The following is a 17985-nucleotide window of genomic DNA, read 5'->3' as shown; positions in this document are numbered from 1 at the left end:
CAGAGTTTCTGGGAGGGGGGGGCTTAAGTGTGGTCCGGTCCGAGAACGCCAAATCATGAGTGATGGTAAAGATCTCCTTTGGTTGGTTCTCGGCCGCTAAGATTTTCGCCGAGAAGTACGCTTTCTTGGCCTCAATGATTTTTTGTTTATAGGTCCCCAGGAGGTGAACGTAGTGGGTCCTGGCATTCGAGGAATAATCCAGTCTCCACTTGCGTTCAGCCCTTCGGACGGTGAGCTTCAATTCCTTCAGCTCGGTGTTAAACCACCGATTGGCGTCTTTAGGACGCCTAATTGAGGTACGGCGGAGGGGAGCTAGACAATCGCTTCCCTCCGTGAGCCACAAGTCAATGGCTGAGGCTTGGGCTGCGGAATCGAGTCCCGATATGGGGGGAAGAGAGGCCAGGAGTGTGGCCGAAAGCTCGGGCAGGTCGACCTTGCCCCAGTTGCGGGCCCAAGAGTTTTTAATGTGCACAGGGGACTTAGTTACTGATAGATTAAAGGAAAATGAAATAATGAAGTGATCGGACCAGGTACAGGGGGCAACAACCAGCGAGGAGAGGGTGCAGTTAAGAGACCAGACCTGGTCGAGGATGTGCCCATGAATGTGAGTAGGAGAGTGGACAAAAGAAACAAAGTTAAGGGAAAGAAGGGTTTCTGAAAATTCCTTGGATGACACGCACTCCTGCCAAGCCTGCCAAAAGAGAACACCTTTAGCCTGATGAAGGTATGTCTGGGGCAAATATATCCCATTGAAATATATACTGTATGTCTGTATGAAATACGTCCATTTTAGAGAGAAATGTTGTGTTTGGGGGTATTCTCTGCTTGTCTTACAGATCTCTGCTGGATTTTTCTGTAGCTTTCGACACATCTGACCAAGGGCACATATCTGAGTGGTCATTTTCTGGGTCTTCTCTTTTTTTCACCTGGGATATCATAGTTGGGCCCTCATTCCAAGTGGCCTAATAATTCTGATGGCACTAGTCTCATTGGAATTATGGGGTCTGGATGAGTATGACGACAAGAGTAGGGGTCCGCTGCACTCACTGGGTAATGGGGATAAGCAAAAAGGTAAAGCCCATGTAAGCAAGGTGGGGGTGCTCAGGAGGTTCGCCTCCTGTCCAAGAGGCGCTAGACATAAACTAGCAAAAGAACCTTACAAGGGTAAGGTGAATCTCTTGAGCACGCCAAGTATTGTAAAATGCGGTATCAAAATTGTAATCCAAAAGCTTTGTAGTCATCAATTTATTCAAAATATAAATTTTTCAAATGTAGAAATTGCGTTATTCCAATGTAATTCTTGGTCGCAAAAAGTCATGAGGATATCAAAACGTGGACATCATTTTTCATAACAGTACTGAATGACCCCAATGCATTTCGAGCCAGGCTTGGCTCTTCTTCAGGGGGTACGATGTCGATATGTACGGGTATGACGCTGTAATCAGAAAGTAGAAATTACTGACTACAAAGCTTTTGGATTACAATTTTGATACCGCATTTTACAATACTTGGCGTGCTCAAGAGATCCACCTTACCATTGTAAGGTTCTTTTGCTAGTCTGGATGAGTATAGCAGCTCTATTGTGTTTCATCAAAAAAACGGGGAAAGAAACGTACAGGAAATAAAATGTGACTCCCATATATTATTGCCCCCAAAATTTGATTCATTGTTATGTGCCCCTCCTAGAATCACAGTGAAATAGCAGATTATGATAGGCCACTCATAATGAAGGTCACGCTAGTGAAGATGGAATTTGAGGAATTATAGAAATTATTTAGACTGGTGCATTATTTTTAAAAACCCTTTAATTTTCAAAACATTTCTGAGAAACTGCCTTCCCATGTGGTCGTTGCACCACTACATAGAAGAAAGTAATGCTTTTGGAGATTCATTGTGTCAAAAAGGCAAAACTTTAAATCAAGACCATTCCATTTTGTCCTCTTTGCCTTTCTTTTCCTTCCTGCATCACTAGGAGTTAAAAACAAACTTTGTCACAACTTATGATGTCTAACTTATTTTTCCTTTTTTATCATCCCCATATTGAGACAGAAACAAGAACCAACTGGTTTTATTGTTACAATTTTACTTAATACCGCCCATAAGAATTTTAATCACAGGCCCCTACTATGGATTCAAGTCACTTCTCCCTTTTAACCTCCAACATTGGACCAACACCTTCTATATTTTTCATGATATGGTTTATATACTTTGGAAAAGGTTTTCACATTTTATAAACATCTGTCCTTGTATGTTTTCTTAATAGCTATAGTTCACATGTGCCTTGTAAATGTCCTATAGAAAACATCTTGAATCTTGGAAACTTACCATATACACTTTGTAACACCCGTGATCACTCCTCCGCCGGAGCAGCCTTATCATCAACTTCTATCTTAAAATTCTTATCAACTCTACCCTCTGAGAATCCTGATCACCTCTCCGCTTTGGATATTTGCATCAAATCTCTTGAGATCCTGAACTCCACTTGCCACAGAAAATAATACTCTCCTACCTCTTGAGGATTCTTACCCTGCGTAGCTTCTGATCACTTCTTCCTTAGTGATGATACTGATTACCTCTCCCCTGAGAGTTCTGATCACCACTGCACCTCTGATGATCCCAATGAGCCTTTTCTGGCGATACTGAAAACGTCCATAAAGTTTCTAATCAGTACACTCAGCTAGGACTCTAAACTCCTGTCCCCCTACAAGGAGACAAATAAATTCCTACTGAAGACGGTCAATCATTGACTCCCTTGAGAGTGCAGATCACATGTCCACCTTAAGGATCTAGATTACTTCAATCCGCTTGACTGCCTTGAACTCCTTTTCTGAAGTTGGAGCTTGATCCTTTCCTCTTCTTTCCAAAGTGGTGCTTGTTCATCATTAGGAAGGGCCATGTCCCAAGTGGTGGCAGCAGACGGCTGTGATTGAGGTGCTTAGTTAGTCAAGATCTGTCATTTATGAGCCGTAATCATTTAATATAGTTGGAAATGAATGTGCTAAATGAAATTGAAAGCCATTGGATGAGGGATTTGAGGGATTTCTTTCTAAAGGCTTCCCCCTTACTAATTCCATGTTCTTTTCCATCCAGCCTCTCGAACACTTCCATAGAGCTGGTGTCACAAAAGCTTGCAAGGAGGCTTCTTTACCGGAAGGGTTTGCAGCACTGCACAATATGGTAAGGGATTTTTTGAGGAGACTCTTCTACCATGAAATCACTGTATCTTCTGAACAATAAAGATGATCAGTTGGTGTGAAGGAAACACATCCTGATTAGATAATAGAGATGTGGACTCCATTCCTGCTCATTCACTGACACCTGTCATGAGAGAGTACTCAAAAAGTCCCCTGCTATGTCCATCACAGAGTGCTGAAAATGCCACCCATTCTCTTTTAAGCACCACACTTTAAAGGTAATCCGTTGTCTCCAAAGGTGATGAGAATATCACCTATAATTTTCCTAGCTTGTGAGTGATATCATTACCCACTTTTACATAGCAAGGATCTCAGAATGTCAGTCACTACGTCTATAGCAAGAGTCAGAGCACAATATTCACCTGTCCACAGCCAAGGAATGACAAAGATGTTCTGTACCACAATTCACTTGGTAAAGAAGGTCAACACCTGGCTTCTCTGCTGAAGAGTCGAAACTAACACCCACTAGATCTAATAACAGTTATGTTTAAGTGAATACGACAGGGTGTGAACTAAGGCAAATGTTGTAATGAATACAATTCTAAAATTACTCAAGATTTTGAAAAGAGCACATCTGTTGTGGTCAAATTGTAAATGCTCTACAAAGCAGCAGCACTGCATACCCAATTTATAATCAGAATATGCTGTTCACATTCTTTGTCATGATTGCTGTCACTGTGATGTTAGTAAGAAAATGTGGCCTTTCAAAAAAGGTCTACTCCTTTCTAACTGGAAAGGGACTGATGTAGAGTTCTTGTAACCTTCTAGTTCCTTCTTTCTGTTCCTTACATTCTTACCGCATAGGGTTCTGCAATAGAATATGCTTAGGAGAATGTGAGAATGTTTGCTGTTGAATTGTAGAGCAGTTGCACCTGCTAACTGAAGGATGAGGTCTCTTGCATAGATGTGACATCAAAGACCTTCAATCAACTCACTCTTGTTTTCCTTCTTCATTTACCCTTGGGAATCACTTCATTTGGCGACGATACCTACCCACCCACAAGAGACCACAACTAATCAACTTTGTCAAATTTTTAAATTTTACAAGAGAAAGATCCCACCAAGCTTCCAACTCCACAAGCGGAGTTCTGCAGAGGCAAATGGTTTTCCTTTCAACAACAACAAACAGAAGGTGACTGAGGTGACTCCGACAGTATGCTGACTTTAAAGCATATTTTCAGTCTTTAATCACTCACCGCCACTTCTGAAACAAACACCTCTCCTGTAATTAAATGCTTTCATTGCTGCAACACTGGACATGTAGCCAATTTTAGAGACTGTCCAGGATGGAAAGCTACTTGTTCAATGTGTAAGAAGAAAGGTCACTTTTCAAAGTGTTGCAGATCTAATAGAAATCAAAAGAAAGTAAGAGAAGTTAACATATTCCAACATAATGATGAAGAGTGTGTGGTACAGCAGGTTGGTAAAGCTGAGACTCCTTTAGAGGGTCCCATAGAAAAAGTTTTGATTAATAATAGTGGCGTAGACATGTTGTTTGACTCTGGAGCAAAAAGTACCCTGGATCCCAAGGATTTTGATGAGAAAAACTTACTACAAAAGGTCAAGTTACTCAAACGTTATATTGTCCCTAGAGGGTATGGTGGACAAATCATAAATTTACTAGGTTATTTTCTAGGCAGCATAGATTTCAAGGGTGGAATTACTGCAGGGAAAATCCATGTTTCAATGAAAGGAGACTCATTAATCAGTTGGTCTCATCAATGAGATCTGGGTGTGTATTTAGACCCAAATGAAAGTCTACAAGTGTGTCTAAGAAGTCTTCCCAATTGTGCTTATGTTTTGGAACACGATAGCTGGTTGAAGAGATTTCCTAAAGTCTTTGATAAGAAACTTGGATGCCTAAAAAAGTATATGCACCTCATCAAACTGAAGGAAAATGCTATACCCAGAGTTGCCAAAGTCAGAAATGTCCCACTTTTAGTTAGAGACAAAATGAAAAATGAGCTGAACAAACTTTTAGATAATGGGGTCATAAAGGAGGTTGAGGCTACAGAATGGGTTTCTCCGGTTGTTATGATCCGGAAGGCCAATGAAGTGGCCAGATTATGTATTGATTTGAGAGAGCTCAACAAAGCAGTTGTTGTAGATCACTACCCTCTGCCCAACATAACAGAAATGTTGTCCTCTTTGAATGGTTCCACTCACTTCTCAACACTTGATTTGTCATCCGCCTACCATCAAATTAGATTACATCCCTCCTGCCAGGATCTCACAACATTTATAACACCCTTTGGCACCTACACATTTTTGAGGATGCCTTTTGGCTTGATTTCTGCAGCCTCAGTGTTTCAGAGGGTAATGGAAAATATTTTGATTGGCATAAGTGGAGTTAAAGTCTACCAAGACGATGTCCTTGTTCATGAGGTCACTCAAAAATGATGATAGAATGAATCGAGTCTTACTCAAATTGGAAGAGTCGGGTCTTACTCTCAGGTTAGACAAATGTAAGTTTGATGGGAAAGAGATTGAATATCTTGGACATTTGGTGTCAGGATTGGGCATCAAACCCAAACCCTCTTTGGTTGAAACTATTTCTCGCCTCAAGTCTATTGGGCTGCTCGCAAACTAAAAAAGTTTTTATGTGGTAAACATTTTACGGTTGTGACAGATCATAAACCTCTTAAAGAGGTGTTTGAAAAAAAAGGTATTGATTGCATCTCCCACAGAATAAGGAAGTGGGAAGTAGCATTACAAGATTTTGAATTTCTGGTTTCATATTTGCCTGGGACTAGTAATATTCTTGCAGATTGTTTATCAAGACTTGGCAGTATTGCAGCTCCTGATAGCAACGAAGATGATTCTTTTATGGGGGAAGACACTTCTGAGGATCTCAAAGTCTGTGTTGTGACTGAAGGGGTAATCACAGAAGAAGAATGGACTACTAGTATAGGAAGTGACATAATTTTGCAGCGTGTGATGTCTCTTATGCGAGAAGGTTGGTGTGAGAAAAGACAATGTGAGGAAGATCGAGAGTTTTTGGAACGTTAAGGAAGAGATGTCTTTACACAATGGCTTGCTATTCAGGGGAAGTAGATTAATTCCTCCCTTGACTTTGCACCAGAAACTCATTGGCAATGCACACGCAAGTCATATGGGTTTAGCCAAAACAAAAGAGACGATAAGGGAAACTTATTGGTGGCCGGCTATGGACACTCAAATTGAGAGGTCTGTACGTTCTTGCTCACAATGTTGTATGAGTGATAAGATTCTTAAATGTAGAACACAGCCCATGGTCCTGAGGAAACAAGCCAATGGTCCTTGGGTGGATATTGCTCTAGACATTTTGGGTACTGTTAAGGTCAAGAGTCAAGATAAGTATGTGCTTGTGTGTATTGACATGTTCTCTAGGTGGCCCATTATAAAAATTGTTAATAGTGTGGACTCCTCTGCTGTTATCTCTTTCCTTGATGATCTTTTCGTCAATGAGGGATTACCTAGCTCTATACTTATGGATAACGGGGTACAATTTACCTCTCACGTAGTAGAACAATTCTTGCGTGACAGGGGAGTTTTGCATAAGCGTGCTGCGCTCTATCACCCAGAATGCAATGGGGTTGTTGAGAGATTTGTCAGGGTTCTAAAAGAATTAATGCAATTAGCCTTGGTGTCAAGCTGTAATTGGGAAGAAGCAGTTAAAAAGAAGGTTTGTGAGTACAGATTCACGCCTCATTCATCCACTGGTGTTTCCCCTTTCACATTGTTCAAAGGAAGGTTAGGCAACATGCATTTGAAACCAAATTAGGTTACTTCAAGGATCAAAGAAATGGGTGGTAAGGCTGTTTGTACTGATGATTGGAAAGATCGTGAGCTTGGGAAAATGAATTAGAGGAAGATGATCTTTGATGCTAAAAAAGCAGTGACGAAGACCGTAGTTAAGGTTGGTGACTGGGTCAGGATAAAACTTCCAGAGAGAAGGTTTGGCATCTCAAAATTCAGTCAGCCTATCAAAGTAGTCAAATTGTTAGATAATGCTGTCAGAACACAAGACCATAAAGTGTGGAATCTTAATAGGATAGCCAAATGTACATCGTCTGAGGAGAATACTGCTAGTGTCTCTCCCAGTCCATTACAATCCGGGCTGGAAAAGCCATATAGGCGGAGAAGAGTTCCTCTCTATCTTAAAGATTGTGTATAAAGTGTTTTATTGTTCTGCATGCATTTAATTTGTTTTTATTTACATTTGTTGTTTATTGTAATAAGAGGGAGGTGATGTAGAGTTCTAGTAACCTTCTAGTTCCTTCTTTCTGTTCCTTACATTCTTACCGCATAGGGTTCTGCAATAGAATATGCTTAGGAGAATGTGAGAATGTTTGCTGTTGAATTGTAGAGCAGTTGCACCTGCTAACTGAAGGATGAGGTCTCTTGCATAGATGTGACATCAAAGACCTTTAATCAACTCATTCTTGTTTTCCTTCTTCATTTACCCTTGGGAATCACTTCATTTGGCGACGATACCTACCCACCCACAAGAGACCACAACTAATCAACTTTGTCAAATTTTTAAATTTTACAAGAGAAAGATCCCACCAAGCTTCCAACTCCACAAGCGGAGTTCTGCAGAGGCAAATGGTTTTCCTTTCAACAACAACAAACAGAAGGTGACTGAGGTGACTCCGACAGTATGCTGACTTTAAAGCATATTTTCAGTCTTTAATCACTCACCGCCACTTCTGAAACAAACACCTCTCCTGTAATTAAATGCTTTCATTGTGGCAACACTGGACATGTAGCCAATTTTAGAGACTGTCCAGGATGGAAAGCTACTTGTTCAATGTGTAAGAAGAAAGGTCACTTTTCAAAGTGTTGCAGATCTAATAGAAATCAAAAGAAAGTAAGAGAAGTTAACATATTCCAACATAATGATGAAGAGTGTGTGGTACAGCAGGTTGGTAAAGCTGAGACTCCTTTAGAGGGTCCCATAGAAAAAGTTTTGATTAATAATAGTGGCGTAGACATGTTGTTTGACTCTGGAGCAAAAAGTACCCTGGTTCCCAAGGATTTTGATGAGAAAAACTTACTACAAAAGGTCAAGTTACTCAAACGTTATATTGTCCCTAGAGGGTATGGTGGACAAATCATAAATTTACTAGGTTATTTTCTAGGCAGCATAGATTTCAAGGGTGGAATTACTGCAGGGAAAATCCATGTTTCAATGAAAGGAGACTCATTAATCAGTTGGTCTCATCAATGAGATCTGGGTGTGTATTTAGACCCAAATGAAAGTCTACAAGTGTGTCTTAGGAGTCTTCCCAATTTTGCTTATGTTTTGGAACATGATAGCTGGTTGAAGAGATTTCCTAAAGTCTCTGATAAGAAACTTGGATGCCTAAAAAAGTATATGCACCTCATCAAACTGAAGGAAAATGCTATACCCAGAGTTGCCAAAGTCAGAAATGTCCCACTTTTAGTTAGAGACAAAATGAAAAATGAGCTGAACAAACTTTTAGATAATGGGGTCATAAAGGAGGTTGAGGCTACAGAATGGGTTTCTCCGGTTGTTATGATCCGGAAGGCCAATGAAGTGGCCAGATTATGTATTGATTTGAGAGAGCTCAACAAAGCAGTTGTTGTAGATCACTACCCTCTGCCCAACATAACAGAAATGTTGTCCTCTTTGAATGGTTCCACTCACTTCTCAACACTTGATTTGTCATCCGCCTACCATCAAATTAGATTACATCCCTCCTGCCAGGATCTCACAACATTTATAACACCCTTTGGCACCTACACATTTTTGAGGATGCCTTTTGGCTTGATTTCTGCAGCCTCGGTGTTTCAGAGGGTAATGGAAAATATATTGATTGGCATAAGTGGAGTTAAAGTCTACCAAGACGATGTCCTTGTTCATGAGGTCACTCAAAAATGATGATAGAATGAATCGAGTCTTACTCAAATTGGAAGAGTCGGGTCTTACTCTCAGGTTAGACAAATGTAAGTTTGATGTGAAAGAGATTGAATATCTTGGACATTTGGTGTCAGGATTGGGCATCAAACCCAAACCCTCTTTGGTTGAAACTATTTCTCGCCTCAAGTCTATTGGGCTGCTCGCAAACTAAAAAAGTTTTTATGTGGTAAACATTTTACGGTTGTGACAGATCATAAACCTCTTAAAGAAGTGTTTGAAAAAAAAGGTATTGATTGCATCTCCCACAGAATAAGGAAGTGGGAAGTAGCATTACAAGATTTTGAATATCTGGTTTTATATTTGCCTGGGACTAGTAATATTCTTGCAGATTGTTTATCAAGACTTGGCAGTGATGCAGCTCCTAATAGCAACAAAGATGATTCTTTTATGGGGGAAGACACTTCTGAGGATCTCAAAGTCTGTGTTGTGACTGAAGGGGTAATCACAGAAGAAGAATGGACTACTAGTTTAGGAAGTGACATAATTTTGCAGCATGTGATGTCTCTTATGCGTGAAGGTTGGTGTGAGACGCGACAATGTGAGGAAGATATTGAGGGTTTTTGGAACGTTAAGGAAGAGATGTCTTTACACAATGGCTTGCTATTCAGGGGAAGTAGATTAATTCCTCCCTTGACTTTGCGCCAGAAACTCATTGGCAATGCACACGCGAGTCATATGGGTTTAGCCAAAACAAAAGAGACGATAAGGGAAACTTATTGGTGGCCGGCTATGGACACTCAAATTGAGAGGTCTGTACGTTCTTGCTCACAATGTTGTATGAGTGATAAGATTCTTAAATGTAGAACACAGCCCATGGTCCTGAGGAAACAAGCCAATGGTCCTTGGGTGGATATTGCTCTAGACATTTTGGGTACTGTTAAGGTCAAGAGTCAAGATAAGTATGTGCTTGTGTGTATTGACATGTTCTCTAGGTGGCCCATTATAAAAATTGTTAATAGTGTGGACTCCTCTGCTGTTATCTCTTTCCTTGATGATCTTTTCGTCAATGAGGGATTACCTAGCTCTATACTTACGGATAACGGGGTACAATTTACCTCTCACGTAGTAGAACAATTCTTGCGTGACAGGGGAGTTTTGCATAAGCGTGCTGCGCTCTATCACCCAGAATGCAATGGGGTTGTTGAGAGATTTGTCAGGGTTCTAAAAGAATTAATGCAATTAGCCTTGGTGTCAAGCTGTAATTGGGAAGAAGCAGTTAAAAAGAAGGTTTGTGAGTGCAGATTCACGCCTCATTCATCCACTGGTGTTTCCCCTTTCACATTGTTCAAAGGAAGGTTAGGCAACATGCATTTGAAACCAAATTAGGTTACTTCAAGGATCAAAGAAATGGGTGGTAAGGCTGTTTGTACTGATGATTGGAAAGATCGTGAGCTTGGGAAAATGAATTAGAGGAAGATGATCTTTGATGCTAAAAAAGCAGTGAAGAGGACCGTAGTTAAGGTTGGTGACTGGGTCAGGATAAAACTTCCAGAGAGAAGGTTTGGCATCTCAAAATTCAGTCAGCCTATCAAAGTAGTCAAATTGTTAGATAATGCTGTCAGAACACAAGACCATAAAGTGTGGAATCTTAATAGGATAGCCAAATGTACATCGTCTGAGGAGAATACTGCTAGTGTCTCTCCCAGTCCATTACAATCCGGGCTGGAAAAGCCATATAGGCGGAGAAGAGTTCCTCTCTATCTTAAAGATTGTGTATAAAGTGTTTAATTGTTCTGCATGCATTTAATTTTTTTTTATTTACATTTGTTGTTTATTGTAATAAGAGGGAGGTGATGTAGAGTTCTAGTAACCTTCTAGTTCCTTCTTTCTGTTCCTTACATTCTTACCGCATAGGGTTCTGCAATAGAATATGCTTAGGAGAATGTGAGAATGTTTGCTGTTGAATTGTAGAGCAGTTGCACCTGCTAACTGAAGGATGAGGTCTCTTGCATAGATGTGACATCAAAGACCTTCAATCAACTCATTCTTGTTTTCCTTCTTCATTTACCCTTGGGAATCACTTCATTTGGCGACAATACCTACCCACCCACAAGAGACCACAACTAATCAACTTTGTCAAATTTTTAAATTTTACAAGAGAAAGATCCCACCAAGCTTCCAACTCCACAAGCGGAGTTCTGCAGAGGCAAATGGTTTTCCTTTCAACAACAACAAACAGAAGGTGACTGAGGTGACTACGACAGTATGCTGACTTTAGAGCATATTTTCAGTCTTTAATCACTCACCGCCACTTCTGAAACAAACACCTCTCCTGTAATTAAATGCTTTCATTGTGGCAACACTGGACATGTAGCCAATTTTCGAGACTGTCCAGGATGGAAAGCTACTTGTTCAATGTGTAAGAAGAAAGGTCACTTTTCAAAGTGTTGCAGATCTAATAGAAATCAAAAGAAAGTAAGAGAAGTTAACATATTCCAACATAATGATGAAGAGTGTGTGGTACAGCAGGTTGGTAAAGCTGAGACTCCTTTAGAGGGTCCCATAGAAAAAGTTTTGATTAATAATAGTGGCGTAGACATGTTGTTTGACTCTGGAGCAAAAAGTACCCTGGTTCCCAAGGATTTTGATGAGAAAAACTTACTACAAAAGGTCAAGTTACTCAAACGTTATATTGTCCCTAGAGGGTATGGTGGACAAATCATAAATTTACTAGGTTATTTTCTAGGCAGCATAGATTTCAAGGGTGGAATTACTGCAGGGAAAATCCATGTTTCAATGAAAGGAGACTCATTAATCAGTTGGTCTCATCAATGAGATCTGGGTGTGTATTTAGACCCAAATGAAAGTCTACAAGTGTGTCTAAGGAGTCTTCCCAATTTTGCTTATGTTTTGGAACATGATAGCTGGTTGAAGAGATTTCCTAAAGTCTCTGATAAGAAACTTGGATGCCTAAAAAAGTATATGCACCTCATCAAACTGAAGGAAAATGCTATACCCAGAGTTGCCAAAGTCAGAAATGTCCCACTTTTAGTTAGAGACAAAATGAAAAATGAGCTGAACAAACTTTTAGATAATGGGGTCATAAAGGAGGTTGAGGCTACAGAATGGGTTTCTCCGGTTGTTATGATCCGGAAGGCCAATGAAGTGGCCAGATTATGTATTGATTTGAGAGAGCTCAACAAAGCAGTTGTTGTAGATCACTACCCTCTGCCCAACATAACAGAAATGTTGTCCTCTTTGATTGGTTCCACTCACTTCTCAACACTTGATTTGTCATCCGCCTACCATCAAATTAGATTACATCCCTCCTGCCAGGATCTCACAACATTTATAACACCCTTTGGCACCTACACATTTTTGAGGATGCCTTTTGGCTTGATTTCTGCAGCCTCGGTGTTTCAGAGGGTAATGGAAAATATATTGATTGGCATTAGTGGAGTTAAAGTCTACCACGACGATGTCCTTGTTCATGAGGTCACTCAAAAATGATGATAGAATGAATCGAGTCTTACTCAAATTGGAAGAGTCGGGTCTTACTCTCAGGTTAGACAAATGTAAGTTTGATGTGAAAGAGATTGAATATCTTGGACATTTGGTGTCAGGATTGGGCATCAAACCCAAACCCTCTTTGGTTGAAACTATTTCTCGCCTCAAGTCTATTGGGCTGCTCGCAAACTAAAAAAGTTTTTATGTGGTAAACATTTTACGGTTGTGACAGATCATAAACCTCTTAAAGAGGTGTTTGAAAAAAAAGGTATTGATTGCATCTCCCACAGAATAAGGAAGTGGGAAGTAGCATTACAAGATTTTGAATATCTGGTTTTATATTTGCCTGGGACTAGTAATATTCTTGCAGATTGTTTATCAAGACTTGGCAGTGATGCAGCTCCTGATAGCAACAAAGATGATTCTTTTATGGGGGAAGACACTTCTGAGGATCTCAAAGTCTGTGTTGTGACTGAAGGGGTAATCACAGAAGAAGAATGGACTACTAGTTTAGGAAGTGACATAATTTTGCAGCATGTGATGTCTCTTATGCGTGAAGGTTGGTGTGAGACGCGACAATGTGAGGAAGATATTGAGGGTTTTTGGAACGTTAAGGAAGAGATGTCTTTACACAATGGCTTGCTATTCAGGGGAAGTAGAATAATTCCTCCCTTGACTTTGCGTCAGAATCTCATTGACAATGCACACGCGAGTCATATGGGTTTAGCCAAAACAAAAGAGAGGATAAGGGAAACTTATTGGTGGCCGGCTATGGACACTCAAATTGAGAGGTCTGTACGTTCTTGCTCACAATGTTGTATGAGTGATAAGATTCTTAAATGTAGAACACAGCCCATGGTCCTGAGGAAACAAGCCACTGGTCCTTGGGTGGATATTGCTCTAGACATTTTGGGTACTGTTAAGGTCAAGAGTCAAGATAAGTATGTGCTTGTGTGTATTGACATGTTCTCTAGGTGGCCCATTTAAAAAATTGTTAATAGTGTGGACTCCTCTGCTGTTATCTCTTTCCTTGATGATCTTTTCATCAATGAGGGATTACCTAACTCTATACTTACGGATAACGGGGTACAATTTACCTCTCACATAGTAGAACAATTCTTGCGTGACAGGGGAGTTTTGCATAAGCGTGCTGCGCTCTATCACCCAGAATGCAAAGGGGTTGTTGAGAGATTTGTTAGGGTTCTAAAAGAATTCATGCAATTAGCCTTGGTGTCAAGCTGTAATTGGGAAGAAGCAGTTAAAAAGAAGGTTTGTGAGTACAGATTCACGCCTCATTCATCCACTGGTGTTTCCCCTTTCACATTGTTCAAAGGAAGGTTAGGCAACATGCATTTGAAACCAAATTGGGTTACTTCAAGAATCAAAGATATGGGTGGTAAGGCTGTTTGTACTGATGATTGGAAAGATTGTGAGCTTGGGAAAATGAATAAGAGGAAGATGATCTTTGATGCTAGAAAAGCAGTGAAGAGGACCGTAGTTAAGGTTGGTGACTGGGTCAGGATAAAACTTCCAGAGAGAAGGTTTGGCATCTCAAAATTCAGTCAGCCTATCAAAGTAGTCAAATTGTTAGGTAATGCTATCAGAACACAAGACCATAAAGTGTGGAATCTTAATAGGATAGCCACATTTTATTTTTATTTATTTGTGTCTTTTGTAAAGTGCGCAGCTGCCACAACGGGGCGTCCCGGTGCTGAAGAATCCGGAAGCAGTGGGCAGATATAAGATAGATTACAGATCAAAAAGATGAGTTTTAAGAGCCTTTCGGAATAGAGATTTTGATGGACAGGCTCGGAGGGACAGAGGAAGCTTATTCCATTGTTGAGAAGTCCAAACTTCAAAGGTTCTCCCTCCTTTCCGAGTTCTCTTAAACCTAGGAGAAACTGGGAGTTTGAGCGCAATGACCTGGCATTATGATAAGGACGTAGGCAGGTTTTAAGATAGCCCGCCCCTTTGCATCGTCTGAGGAGAATACTGCTAGTGTCTCTCCCAGTCCATTACAATCCGGGCTGGAAAAGCCATATAGGCGGAGAAGAGTTCCTCTCCATCTTAAAGATTGTGTATAAAGTGTTTTATTGTTCTGCATGCATTTAATTGTTTTTTTATTTACATTTGTTGTTTATTGTAATAAGAGGGAGGTGATGTAGAGTTCTAGTAACCTTCTAGTCCCTTCTTTCTGTTCCTTACATTCTTACCTCATAGGTTTCTGCTATAGAGTATGCTTAGGAGAATGTGAGAATGTTTGCTGTTGAATTGTAGAGCAGTTGCACCTGCTAACGGAAGGATGACGTCTCTAGCATAGATGTGACATTAAAGACCTTCAATCAACTCATGCCTGTTTTTCTTCTTCATTTACCCTTGGGCATCACTTCACAATGTTATCATAAAGAAGGAGATGTGAGTGTGGATACTTCTGGAAAAACTGTAATGTTGTGCTAATTGCCAGGAACTGAATACTTATCCACTTACCAGATTTGTATGGCCATTACCATACTGTTTACAAGCAGTATCTTATCCCAATCACTATAAGATGATGACCAAAGGGGGGAAAAAAGGCATTAAAACATGAATATTAAAATTTGCAGTGTACATATTGAGAGATTTTGCCTAAAACCGGTTTGCATACAAGGTTAGGTTTTTGATAGAGGCTGCAGGACACAAATGTGCTAATGAGACTGGGTCAACAGCTTGGTGTGCAGGAAGGAAGGATCTTGATAATAATCTCCTCTAGCATGACTAGATGTCTCACTTGCTGAGGAAGTTGACAAGAGTTCCAACAAGGGCAAAAAGCTCAATTTTGCTAGCAAAGGTGTTAGACGTCTGCATAGATCAGAATTAGCAGGGGATCCCCTATGTATGTGGTGAAGAATACTTCTAATGGTGCTCAAGTCACTCAGGGTAGAGACTGACCTGTGTTCTATACCAAGACAGATGAAAAATAGTATGTACTTTGAAATTACAGATGGAGGGTAAGTTACAGAGGTATGTATGTATGTATGTGTTCTTATATAGCGCTCGACTTACCCTAGGGCATCTCGGCGCTTGCCTTGGGAACCCGTCCTGGCTTTTCCATGTGAGATAACCCGTACTGGACATCCCCAAGGTGAAAGCCAGGCATCCCGCCGCAGGGGGGCCGTAGTGGAGATTAAGCAAGCTTAATGCCCAGAGTTGCAGAGTGTGAACCCGTGATTAGAGTGGGCACCGAAGCGAGAATTATCGAGTCCGTGGACAATTGGGCTCAGGACCCTGCCGCGTCGGGAATTCAACCCTGGTCCCGGGTCTGACCTCTGCTTCAGGGTATGCCTCCTCTAACCAGTGAGCCACACTTCTCCGCTTGACCCAAGCAAGTGATTACACAGAAAGGTGAGTGCACACCTGGCAGAGTTAGCACTCACTCCACCCGTACATGGAGGTTGGGGTGGGGCGGGTGAGGGCGAAGTGGACAGACGACGGGATAGTGAAAGTAAAATAAAAAAATAAATAGAGCCATCTCGATGGGACGATGGGCGAGCGCAAAGTAAGTGGTTTTATTTATTTATTTTTTTACTTTCTCTATCCCATTGTCTGTCCACTTCCCCCCTCCCCCGCCCCACTGTGGTTACCTGTGCCAGCTGTGCCTAACTAACACAGCCTTGTTGAGTTGCGATTCTTGAGATGAAGGGAGCCTCTATATTATATGCCCATTCCATGGCAATTGCACAGCAGCCTAATCATAAAGAGAGCATTTTTAACATGAAAAGTATTTACTCAGCAATTGATTGAGACCAGCTTTTAAAAAACAGTGGCACATGCACATGACACTCATCTGTGTAATTTCACAAAAATGCTCAGGGGTAGTAGAATTGACATCACAAACCCTTTGATCGCCCAAAGTCATGATAGGGCTGCAAATTGGTTTGAGGATAACAGGTGCCGGAATCTGTAAATCTTGACTGTTATCCCACTCCAATTTCTGGCAATCCTGAATTTTCCCTAGAATTAAAATAACAGCTTGGACCAAGAGTTATCAAAATATTTGGGATGATAAATAGGCATTTAGGCTCCTAAAGAGAGCTGGGGTCGTGAGGAAGGTCTTTACTACGTACAGCTCTGTTAACTACAGTATCAGAGATCTTCTTGTTCTACACATTACAGTAGGTGGGACCATAAATGATAATCGCCCCTCATTAAATGTTGTCTTCTTTTCTTTGGCAGATCCCTGCCCAGGAACCTCAGTCTCACAAAGGGCAAGCATCAAAGCAGACGGCAAATGAGCTCCTCCTCCTGCTTGGTGAGTAAAGAATTGGTAAATTCTCAAACCCCATTTCTTTTTTAGCCTAAGAATGTAACTGTAATTGAAAAAGTGAACTTGGTCATTGGCTTGTACTATTCACCTTTGCTTCTGGCCATGCCCTCCTCACATATTTCTATGTTGCCTCCTTTGCCATTGCTGCTTCTGCCTGTGCCTTGTTAGTGCCACCTATGCCCATACCACTGCTATTGCCTTTCTATCCAGGCCTTGCTGATAAGTCACATGAATGCATCTCCACATTCCATGGACCCTCTGAACATAAACTTTTCTCTTGTCTCTAAGCTCATTCTGTTACTCGTAACTTTCCTCAGAACCTTGTAAATGCTTCCCCTGTCCATACATCTTCCTTTTTTCTCATCCCTTCTTTCCTCATGTCTGCACACTGCCAATACTCCGATGCAATCCCTCCAACAATGGCTGTTTATAGACGCCTCCTTTGTTCATGTCTCCTCTGCTCATACATATGCCCATACATTCTCTGTTATTCCCTCCACTGCCTTACTCTTTACTATATCTGTTCAGTTGTATTTTATAACAAGCAAGATTTCCATCAAAACTAGTTCTTGATGCTAAACGAGAAAGTGATTGCCGAAATTCAGTGCAATGCAAACAAGTATATCTTTGTTTGTAGTACTTTGTCAAATGCTATGATGGTGAACACATTCTCAAACGCGTATGACAGGGGCTTTGGACTGTTATGGTTTATCTGCCTGAATTTAGAGAGCTAAATATGATCTAAGTTGGCAGTCTGGTACATATCTAGAAAGCCTAACTTTACAATCTTTATTCTCTCATCGATCCAGTATTTGGATTCCTATTTACATGCACCTCAGTTTAAACTTAGATTCTACCGCACCAAAGAGCATCTTGGTTAGAGGTCTCAATAGGCATGGTTTGCATCTGTTTGTGAACATAAAGCAATAGGCTGAGCTTATGTTATGTCAATATGACTTAATATCATGCACAAGTGCACATGCTACCGATGGACCTATGATGATGCCCCCCGAGCAAAAACCATGAATGTTGTACTCACCGCTGAGACCGAGTAACATGGCTGATGCCCAGTGGAGCTGTGTAGGCAGCTATAGAGGAGTTTGGCTCTGGTGCAC

The sequence above is a fragment of the Lissotriton vulgaris genome, chromosome 6 (genome assembly GCF_964263255.1).
Source record: "Lissotriton vulgaris chromosome 6, aLisVul1.2, whole genome shotgun sequence".
In the NCBI taxonomy this organism is placed as follows: Eukaryota; Metazoa; Chordata; class Amphibia; order Caudata; family Salamandridae; genus Lissotriton; species Lissotriton vulgaris.
This window is presented reverse-complemented; position numbering follows the sequence as displayed.